We start from the raw sequence: 11,946 nt of genomic DNA, 5'->3' as shown, positions 1-11,946 counted from the left end.
TTGTACCATAAACAGTTAACACATTTGCTAACGCAGCTTAATGGGTTGGAGTTATCCCTCTGCTCCCAATACCAGTTTATAAAAGGCTAAAGTCATTCCTCATTTCAACGCACCAAAATATCAAAACTCTTCTTGTCTCATCTCTAGCTCTTAGTTTCTCTCTCAAAATTCTAAGTTTTGAGCTCTAGCTTAGGTAAAAGGCTTCTGAGTGTTGGTTGAGGTATTTGTTAGTATAAGTACAATACTAAACCAACGGTAACCATCTTATCCTGGAAGAAATTGCATAGTACCCGGTGCACTTTGAACGGGACGTATAATTTCTTCAAGGCAAGCAGAATTTTTTCTGTGATTCGATTAGTTCTCAATTTCTATTGGACTGAGACTTTTTACGAGACAACACTCATTGTAAGTTATCTTTTTAATTTTATCGTAAAATAGCATATCTAACTGTTGTCTCTATTATATCGATCCAACATGGTTGTTTGTGTTTTAATTTGATAAACTGATATATATATATATATATATATATATATATCCGATGGTAAATTTCAACACGATGTTAAATTGTTTATTCAATTTTCCTAATAATCTTAAAGAAATTATACGGTTTTTGAAAATCGAATTTGTTACAACACAAATAGTTTTAAATTGTTGTTTTGAATTTTAAATTCAGATTTTCTGTTTAAGTTTGTGCTTAATTATCTAATTATTAAATGACCGAGGCTATTTCTATTGTTATTTTGATCAACCCAAAAGTCGACTTGTCCAGTCTACTGGATAAGCTATCGGGCTAATTTTTCAAACGCTGGCAACAACGGACGAAATTATGGTTAACAATGAAAGGGCTTTTGACAATGATTCAGGTGACTAGACCTGAATCAACTGAGATAGATTTCAAAACTGCAGAGATCGCACAGTGGATTGAGCGGGATCAAATAGGCAGAAGAGCTACTCTGTCAGCATTGTCAAATACACTCTTTGATATCTATTGTTCTGAATCTTACACTACAAAAACTCTGTGGGATGAGTTGCATAGGAAATATAATACTTAAGATCAAGGGCTTGAAAAGTATTTTGCTTCCAAGTTCATGAGGTATCAGATGGTGGAGGGGAGGTTTGTAGCTGAACAGACACATGAGATAATAAATCTTGAGCATGCTTTGTCTGATGCTGAGATGAAGTTTCTTGGGAACTTTCTGGTCATATCCATAATAGATAAAATTTTCAAATCTTGGGAAAATTTTGGCATGACGTTCAAACATAAAAAAGGGATACTATCTTTGGATGATCTCATGATCGCGATCAGTATTGAAGAAGAGCACAAAAATCAGAACCATAAGATGACTATTGAGCATCAAGCACGGGCAAATTTAATAATTGGGAAAAAGAAAGTAAATAATTTGAACTCGAACTCAAAAATCATCAATAAAGACAAAGCTGTAAAAAATAAGAAACCAAAAGCAAAAAACTCTGCTGAAACTGTGGGCATGTTGGACATTGGGCTAAAGATTGTCATTAAAAAGGCCAAAACTAGGCAGACAATTGTTAATATGTTGTGGGAGGTTCTAGTTATGCTAGCACCTCAGGAGCAACTAAAGTGTATATTTCTGTACAACCCAAAATCCCAACTATTTATGAACCTTTTGATGGTTGATTGACGCTGGAGCAAACATGCATATTTATGTTGATAAATCTCTATTTTTGTCTTATCAGGCCATCAATGGAAGGACAGTAAGCATGGGGAATTCTAGTACAGCTGAAGTACTTGGGATAGAAAGCGAGGACTTGAAGTTTCCTTCATGTGGCATTTTGTCGTTAAAAAGAGTTCATCATGTACCAACTGTTAGGAGAAATATAATAAGTGGTTCTGTAATAGTTAGTGAGTGCTATGAATTGTCCTTTAAATTTAATAAAATTTTAATTCAACATTTTGGTGTTGTTATTGGCAAAAGTTATTTGTCTAATGATTTATTTAAAATTTGAGTTAAAACTAATAAAGTTGATATTTCTGATTATGTTATTTTGGAATGTTGAATCTTCTACTTTGTGGTATAGTAGATTAAGTCATTTAAATTTGGGTTCAATCAAACAAATGGTGAATCTTGATTTAATTCCTAGTCATAATATTAAACGAGGTCACAGATGCCAAATTTGTGCAAAAGCTAAATAAGTTTGGAAATCCTATCAATTAGTTGAAAGGAATTCGAAAATACTTGATTTAGTGTGCACAACGAAAATTTGACTAAAAACCACAAAAGTTATTTTATCACCTTTATAGATGATTGTAGTAGATATTGTTATGTTTTTCTCCTTAAAAATAAGGATGAAGCCTTAGATAAATTTATTTTATTTAAAAATAAAGTAGAAACCCAAACGCTAAGAAGCTTAAGTGGTTAAGACCTGATAGAGGATGAGAATATGAGTCGAGTAAGATCAATGAATATGTCAAAATTTTAACATTATTCATGAAGAGACTCCTCCATATTCCCCTCGTCTAATGAAATAGCTGAATGAAAGAATAGAACTTTTAAAGATAGAATTAACAGCTTCTGTTAACCTCTGGGTTACCAAAGTATTCGTGGAGAGAGGATTTAAAAACGACATGCCATATTTTGAATAAAGTCCATCTGAAACGCAATACGAGTATTCTTTTCAAATTATGGAAATGTAGATTATCAAGCCTCAAATGTTTTCGAGTGTGGGGGTGCCTAGCAAAAGTGTTGGTCCCAGAATACAAAAGAAAGAAATTGGGCCGTAAGACTGTTGATGTTGTGTTCTTTGACTATATGGAGACAAGTTATGCATTGAGATTTTTAGTTACTAAATCAGAATTCCAAGTATTGAGATAAACACAATAGCCGAATTTTGTGATGTTATTTTTCTAGAAGATTTATTTCCTATGAAAATAGTAATAGCTTCAAGTGTTTCTCTTGATGACTCACTTACTTCCACGTCCATTCCTGAACATGTAAAAAAAATGTCAAATGTGGAGGTTAATTCAAGTAGTATTAGTCCGACTCATGAAGAGTCTATTAAACCTAGACGAGTAAGAGAGTTACGGTTGTCTAGAATTTTGGAAGTGATTTTTTAATTTACAATATCGAAGACAATCCGGTAACCTTCAAAGATGCTATGACTTCTCCAAAAGCTAAGTAGTGGAATGAATCTGTCGAAAATGAGATGGACTCCATTGTTTCTAACGGAACATGGGTGCTAGTCGATTTTCCTCCGGGGTATACTACAATTGGGTGTAAGTGGATTATTAAGAACAAATTAAAACCTAATGGGACCGTCAATAAGTTTAAAGATAGATTGGTGGCTAAGGATTTTAAACAAAAGGAGAAACATACTATTGTGATACATATTCTCTGATAACCTAATTGATTATAATTCGAGTGCTCATAGCACTTGTTTTAGTGTATAGTCTCCCAATTCACCATAAGAACGTCAAAACAACCTTCTTGTATGGTGGACTCGAGGTAGAAATATACATGGATCAACTTGAGGGATTTGTAGCTCATGGTAACGAGTATAAAGTTTGTAAACTTGTTAAGTTTATCTATAAACTTAAACAGACACCCAAATAGTGGCACGGACAGTTTGAAAAAACTATTTTTGTATTTGGGTTCACTGTAATGAGAGTGACAATGTATTTATTGTAAAGTTAAAGGAGATAAAATTATTATTTGATGCCTATATTTAGATGACATTTTTTTAATAGGATCATGCTTAGATATTATAACTGAACAAGTCATTTCTGATTAATAAGTTTGAAATGAAGGAAGTGGTGAGACTAAAGTAATTCTTGGTATCAAGTTGATTCATTCAACTGATGGGATAGCTATTTATCATTATGTTGAGAAGATTTGAGAAATTTGGTTATGAGAATAATAGAATTGCTAAGACCGCATATGATTCTTTTATGGAAAATTCCTTACTATTTTTTAGGGATACAATGATGCTAGCTAGATAGCCAAAAATTCTGATAGTAATGGATGTTCAGGATATGTATTTACCTTAGGTGGGGGCGCAATCTCATGGAAGTCTGCAAAATAGATTTAGGTTAAATCCATTTTGACCCCCTGTGATATATAAAAATATCAAAACCCCCTCTATGAAATTTTTAATATAAAAAATCACCCCCATGTTACGAATAAAAAATCATACTGCCCTTGATCAATTTGAGCCTATTTTTCAAGAAACAATAACTAAAATACCCCTTTCAGTCAACTGGTCAAACTAGGCCTATTAATATATAATTATTTTAATTTATAATATATATAATTTAATACTATTAAAATATATTTATAATATATATAATTATAATTTTAAAAAAAATTAAAATAATAATTATAAACGTCCTAGGTATTGATTCCTGGGACCAACTCAGAACCAACCTGGTCCAACCGTGCATTTTGAGTTGAAGGAACAGAAGAAACCTATGCAGAATTGAGTTGGCCTTTGCCTTCCTTTGGGATGAAATTGCTTTTTTGATCTGGGGTACTTCTAAATTGAAGGTTGCTATGCCTTTGCCCAGTTCATGAGTTGGGTGCGGCGCCTTACTCTTCGGCAGCGAAGCCGTCGCCGTTGTAATTTTTTTATATAATTAAATAATATTTTACTATATAAATAATTAAATAATTATTATAAAAATAATATTTTAAATAATTATTATAAAGATAATATTTTATTATTAATAAATATATATAATATTATATATTAAATGTGAGAGAAGGGCAAAAATATAAAAGAAAAAGTATTTTTATAGAAAAATTGCAGTCAAAGCGCGTGTGATCCAAATTTTGTACGGAGGGATTTTTTTTAACTTTATTTTATATCACAGGAGGGGTATTTGATAATTTAATTTTTATGGGATTTTTTTAAACATTCCTATTATCACAGGGGAGGTCTCTGAATTTTTTTTAAATAGATTTTGATAACCCAGTCTACTTTTGAAGTCGAGTTATATACGTTGGATATGACTGGTACCGAGGCAGAATAGCTATATGGGTTGTTATTACAACTTCTCGTTGTAAATTAGCCTCTTCCACCTATTATTGTACATGTGATAGTCAAACTACAATTCCAAAGATTCAGAATCGTAAATACAACCAAAAGACATATCCAAGTTAGACTGAAGTGTATAAAGGCATTAATGCCAGACAGAGTTATATGCATTGGCTTTGTGGGGGTAAAAGTACAATGTGGCTGATCCTTTAACGAAAGGATAAGATCTATCACAAGTACAAATATTTAGATTGGGGATGGGACTGAAAACTAATTAGTGACATATCTACAATAGCAACCCAACTTTTTAAGTGAAGATCCCACAAAGAAGGTTAAATGTGGTATTAAAAAGTCGTAGGGTATGTCGGAGTATCAAAAATAGATTGATACTTTGTATTTGGAGTCTATCCCCTGTAATTCTGGAATGTGTCGATACTGTAAGTTCAATAAGTGTTTAACTCTGAAACAGGTCATGTCTATTAGACGAGATGCTAGCAGTGCATCCCTGGAGACTCCCAGCTAAGTAATGCAGTTGTTTTGCCGCAACGAAGGAATTGGGTTATTCCTAAAAGCATTCATGAATAGGATCAGGATTCATGGCCTAAGTCTCAACCCTAAAGATCAACACAAAGCCTGTAATTTGCTGTTACTAACAAACGCTATCACAATCACAAGCTCAAAATTCAAGGCTTAGTTCCATTTAACCTGGCGACAACTGACATTAGATAACTTAGACAGTGGTTCAAACAAAAAAGTACCATTGTCGAAAACAAGCTATAGAAACTTAAATTCAAATATGTGGATTTGTGGGGGAATTGTTGTAATTTTAAATTGAAATGACATGTTAAATCCACAGATTAAGAAGTAAAAAATTGAGAAGTGCATATCCCATATAGGAATATGATGGGAATTAAAGTAGTTATGATGTATATTTAAGGTGGATGTAGAGGTGAGTGTTTTTACACTCAAAGTTGTCCCACATTGTAAGTTTATACTCAAAATAAACTCATTTATTAAGTTCAAGTTCAAGTTGTGTTTGAAATGTTATAAACATGCGGTTGCCTCACACGTGCGTGTCACTGTCGTGTCTCATCCCGGTTCCGGCACATACGTTAGGGCGAATGTCTTAGAATATATCTTTTTGCAGCAAATACATTTGAATTTCTAACATTAACATTTGGATAAAAAAGCCTGAAGCCATTTCAACTGTTTCAGGTTTTAAACCTGAAACTGCAGACTGTTACAGTAAAGTTAATTGCCAAGTTTTTATTGTTGCACTAAGAGCATGAGCCTGGCCATGCCTATAAAAGGCTGAAGCCATTCCTCATTTCAACACACCAAAATCTGAAATCTCTTCTTCTCTCATCTCTATCTCTCGGTTTCTCTCTCAAAATTCTAAGTTTTGAGCTCTAGCCTCGGTAAAAAAATTTTGAGTGTTGGTTGAGGTATTTTTCAGTATAAGTGCAGTACTAAACAAATGTAACCATCTTATCCTAGAAGGATTTGCGTAATATTCGATGCCCTTTGGACCGGAAGTATAATTTCTTCAAAACGGGTAGAATTTTTTTCTTCTGCAATTCGGTTTGTTCTCAGTTTCTATTGGACCGAGGTTGTTACGAGACAACTCTCGTTGTAAGTTATCCTTTTAATTTTATCGTAAAACAACATATCTAATTATTATCTCTGTTATATCGCTCCGATGTGGTTGTTTGTGTTTTAATTTCATAAATTTATATATATATATATTTAATTATCAATTTCAAAATGATATTAAATTGTTTATTCAATTTCCCAACAACATCTTTATGGTACCTATGCAATTGCCTCTCGATTTCTACAACCATTTTTGGAAATTCTAATGACCCATTTGTTGCCCAAAATGAGGCCCAAGAGATCAAGTCATAGGATTTCATCCCACCTTTTTCCTTTCCGACATTCAATCTATTAAGTCTTAAACCAAGCATATCGTGGATAAGAGGCTTATATCTAAAATTATGTTTGATCCGAGTCAAAATATGTGATCCCTTCAAGATAGGTCTCGAGTTTGCAATACTTCTTTCAGATATCGAAATGGTACTTGAGAAGAAACATATACGTTAGGCTAGCTGGGTTTGTCCCCTGTTAAGACCCATGCTCAAGTCAATTCGAGTCCGAGATGGAAAGTAGGTGACCTCAAATAATAAGTGAGGTAGAAAGCAATAAATATGTCCTACCATAAAAGTGCTGGAATGAGGGTATTTATAGGCTCAAATCTACTTCACAAGTGTGCCACGTGGCTTCATCTAAAAGCATCCACTGTCAGAGATCGTGTGGTGAGACGATAGACACGTCAGTCTCGAGTCGACTTTATCTACGTGGGTCATGTGACATTTTTACTATTTTTACCCTAAAAAAGGACATTTTGTCCTTTTTCAAAGGCGGGTTATACTCCATCAATGTTAATTTGCGACGGGGATATCAAATATGCACAAAATTGGCCTATGAGACGACCTGGTGAGGTTCCCATCCTCTGTGAACAGATTAATCTTGCTAAAATGGTCTGTTAATATTTGATCCAACAACGATGCTACCATCTCAGCAAGTCCACTACGAGCACATCTAAGAATTGGCACAACTACAAGCATGGCTAAAACACAGAACAATTAACCCTCCAACAATCTTTTCCATTATTTCCTCAGTCTCCTTATCACTAGCAGAGGGATCATTTAGTTGAAGTTAACAATTCTTATAGGCAAGTGAAGGTAAGTTGTATTCTAGTGTTCCAAATTCCAAATACTGGTGATGCACCTTAGAAATCCTCTGAATTGAATCTCAACTGATCGTTCCTGAACATAATACATAAATAGCATGGGTCTCTCTCTCATTTCAACCAAAGATTATCAAGTATCAAATAATGCAGCCAATTTTTGAAATATAGGAGTTTTGTAATACCAGCCACGGCCACTCCTTAATCAGCTAAACAAGAGCAATTTTGTTAAAGTATTATTAATTAACCAAAGCACAAACGCTAATCTCCTTTGAACTCATCCCATCATCATCACTAACATAAAACAAAGAAACAATAAAGCAAGACTAAACCAACAAAAAGCATCAGAGAATGATAATGCACTAGTATGAGATCAAGCTAAGCTAGAGAATTGAATTACCCTCCAACATGACTGTTGAAAAAATGTGTGGCCCATGACCAAATAGGTAGGCCCAAGCACCCACTTGGATAGCTCAAAGCCCGGTATTTTATGGCACATTGCCTTCATCCTAGACCACTACCCACAACCTAAGACCCGACCTGCCCATAACCCGGTTTGCCCACTACTTAAACCCTAGCATTTACCATTTGTCTCCCTCTCTTCTTCATCTTCAAATCGCCTTTTTCTCTAGTTTCTCCCCCTTCTTTCTCTCGTGGTTTTTCCATGTCTTTGGGACTTCAACCAGCGCCATTTTCACCTTCTCACCTACAATCAAAGCCACCTTAAATAGTAGTCGGTTCTTGGTTGTGGACAACTAAGTGTGCAAAGCAAAAGTGATAATCTCCTTCTTCACTCTCTGTCCGATTTTTTAAGGTTCTGTTTGAACCCAGTTGTTAGCCTCTGTGGGAAAATCTTTGTGGAAAGGGCTAAGTGTCAAAACTTAAGCAACTGTGGGATTTTAGGCTGTCGATCTTTGTGATCGTGAGTAAAGCCAAAACAATAGATCTGGCTCTCTGAGCCTTGTGTGTTCGATTTTTATTGCTTTAATACTTTGTGTATATCGATTTGTAAATTTATAATTCGGTTGTAATTTAAAGGTTCAATACCCACTAATTTGTAATAGTAATTAGGGCCTCTCCATTAATTTAAGGGTTCAATACCCAGCGCTTGGTTGAGATTCAGCATTGGGATTATGCATTCTAAAAGTTCCCCCAAAAGATAACAAAAAAATACGAGGAAGATTTAGCAGTTTGCTTTAGAGGGCAACTGAGAGCAGGGCAGCATTAGTAAGTGTGTATGCTTTGCTGGCGATAGAAAAGGTGGTTATGTTATTATGGGTTTAATTGCATTTACTCTTCTACACCCGAAATTCTAATTCAAATCTGATTCCATTAAATTTAAATTAATCACAATGTAAGACTGGAGTGACAAAATAAGGATTCAAGATATGGAGATGGTAAATAGTAACTTGCAATTAATTTATTTTCGATAATTGTAGGACTTCAATTACCAAAATTTGTTGAGATGGACAAAATTATTATTATTATTTTTTATTTGGGGCTTTTGTTGACTAGCATTTTGTTATCAGTCATCTACCACATAAATGCTTAAATGAAAAAATTCCCTACTACATATGGGAAAAAGTATTTTTTCATATTTGTGGTCTTTTTTACTGAATGGACTTTTTTCTTTTTTTTTAATCTCTCTTCAGCTACATAAGTGCTTACATTAAAAAGAAAAACTTTTGGAATTTATATTATCTACTAATTGTCTTGACACCATATCCACACGTGCAAACGATAAATAATCTTATAAGTTTTAAAATATATTATAAATTAAAATAAAATATAAAACTCCATACATCAATTTCAAAAATTCAAGACAGAAAGAAAATGAATCACCTTAAGATATTATTGACACAACGAAAAAATTCAAATAATAATATTATAAAAAATTAAGATAATTATAAACTATAAAAAATAATATTATTATTTTATATAATATAAATTTAAATAAAAAACTAAACCCCTACCCCTGTCCCCCTACCTGGCCAACAGACCCTCCCTTAACCCATCTCCTCCGCTACCTCCCATTCCCCACAGAAAGGGGGGATAACGGGCGACGACGGGGGTTGGAGGTAGGGGTTTAATTTAACCTGCAATAAATTAGTAATAAATCAATTGGGGATAAATTTGAATTTTTATCCAATTCTTTTTGTTAATATAATCAAGTTCAATTAATTTTGACTAATTGATAGACTTATTTGTTATACACAAGCAAACCTTAGGAATACTAGATGTAATTTTCTAAATTATAAGGAGTTTACATGTAATTACAAAAAATTTTTGGAGGACAGTGTAATTATCTCGTAAAAATGCCTAGTGGGCAAAGTCCCCTAATTTGGTCCACATCAAACAAATTCTAGCCACTTTTAGAATAATTATATAAGTTACTATTTTTCACCCTATATATGGAATTCTTATTATGCAATTCTCTTATCAATTAAATATATTATTATAATCGAATTGAATCAAAAATCAAAAGTTGGACTAATTACTGAAATTTGAGTACAGCAAAATGACCTTCAAAGTGTTGCTTACAATATTGTACTTGTTCAAGGAATTGGAGGAGGATGGTGTTATGGAAGGATACAAGGCCGTCGAGTGTATGCCTTGAAATTAGTCTGAAATGTTTGGATTGGCGACGCGTACAATAAAAATGAAAACTAGATGCATACATATATATATATATATATATATATATACATGCTGCCCTGCCCCTACTGCTAAATATATATACCCCTAATCTCATCAGTATATACATATATAATTGTATGTTAATACTGTAGAATTTAATTCATCAAATAAAAATTTAGGTGAATTATAGGGCAGTTGCTGTATATTTATAAGAAGTCTGTCCGCAAGTTAAGGTGATATAATTAATAATTAAGAATAATTAGAGGTGGTAGTGAGATGAGCGTTTTAAGGAATCTTTCAACGTATATACACAAATATTCATGATAAGGATTCATGATCAGATGTACTATGGTACTGGTATCTTTCTTATTATTAACAGCTAACACCCACCTCTTAATCTTATTTACACCCCCACATGCCAACCATCTATACATATATATATATATATATATGTAATTGTGGTTATTATTATTATTAATTAGTAGGAAAAGCCTTTGGTGACCCCCAAGTACCAACCCTCACCCTCCACCACAGACAAATATAAAAAAAGCTTAATTAGAATAAATAATAATGATTCATTTAATTGGAGAATCCAACAAGACGATCATGACATCATCAGCACCAGATTCTATTGGCTGTGTTGTCTCTAATTAATTAATAAGTTGAGATGTGATGATTAGCATATAATTAATACCATACTAATTAATTACCCTTTGAACTAACTCACTAACAATTAATTCAACCTTTGAAGTCATAATAAAGACGTCAGCCATTGACTAATTATATATATATACATGTCCAAGTTGTTAAATAATAATAAAGGGTGTGTATGTCCTAATTAATCAAATTAACTTTGGTTGGGTACTGTTTCCCCACGGGCAACAGGCAACAGCAGGCAACAGGAGGATGGATGGTTGTGGGGGGGAGAGTATGTAGTGGAAGCAGAAAGAGTAATGAAGGTAGGGTAGCTCTGGATGTGGATGTGAATGTCTTTATGGGAACGTTATTGGAAGGAATATATGATATAGATGATGAGTGTAGTGATGATATATATGACTCACCTCTACATACAATTCAACTCTACATTATATTACATACTTTTTAATTAGTTAATTAATGACATGGCAACATATTAAAGGTGAAAGGCCAAAGTTGGAAATGCATGCGGAGAATTGAGAGAGAGGCGTGTGGCCCTCCAGCATTTTGAGAGTCATTTTGATGCTTGCACAAAAGTTGAACCTTTTTTTATATATTATTAACTCAACTTAAATATATATTCTAAGAGTTGATGAGAGCAATCAAGTAAATTGAAATATATATACATAATCGGGGGCGCACTAACAAGGGCCAGAATTAATAATAATAATGTAAATGCAGCCTCCCGGAGCTGAAGAAGACAGCTACTCCTCTATACTAGTTTCCACATACACACTCACTTCAATTTTTATGTACATATATACTAACAGATGGGACATACGCATGCGCAAACTAGGGGTAAGTCACATACCAAATCAGTTATGCTGATGGGCTGATGAGCTTTTATAAATACTATAAAT

The sequence above is a fragment of the Sesamum indicum genome, linkage group LG10, assembly GCF_000512975.1.
Source record: "Sesamum indicum cultivar Zhongzhi No. 13 linkage group LG10, S_indicum_v1.0, whole genome shotgun sequence".
In the NCBI taxonomy this organism is placed as follows: Eukaryota; Viridiplantae; Streptophyta; class Magnoliopsida; order Lamiales; family Pedaliaceae; genus Sesamum; species Sesamum indicum.
Note: the sequence above shows the minus strand (reverse complement) of the source record.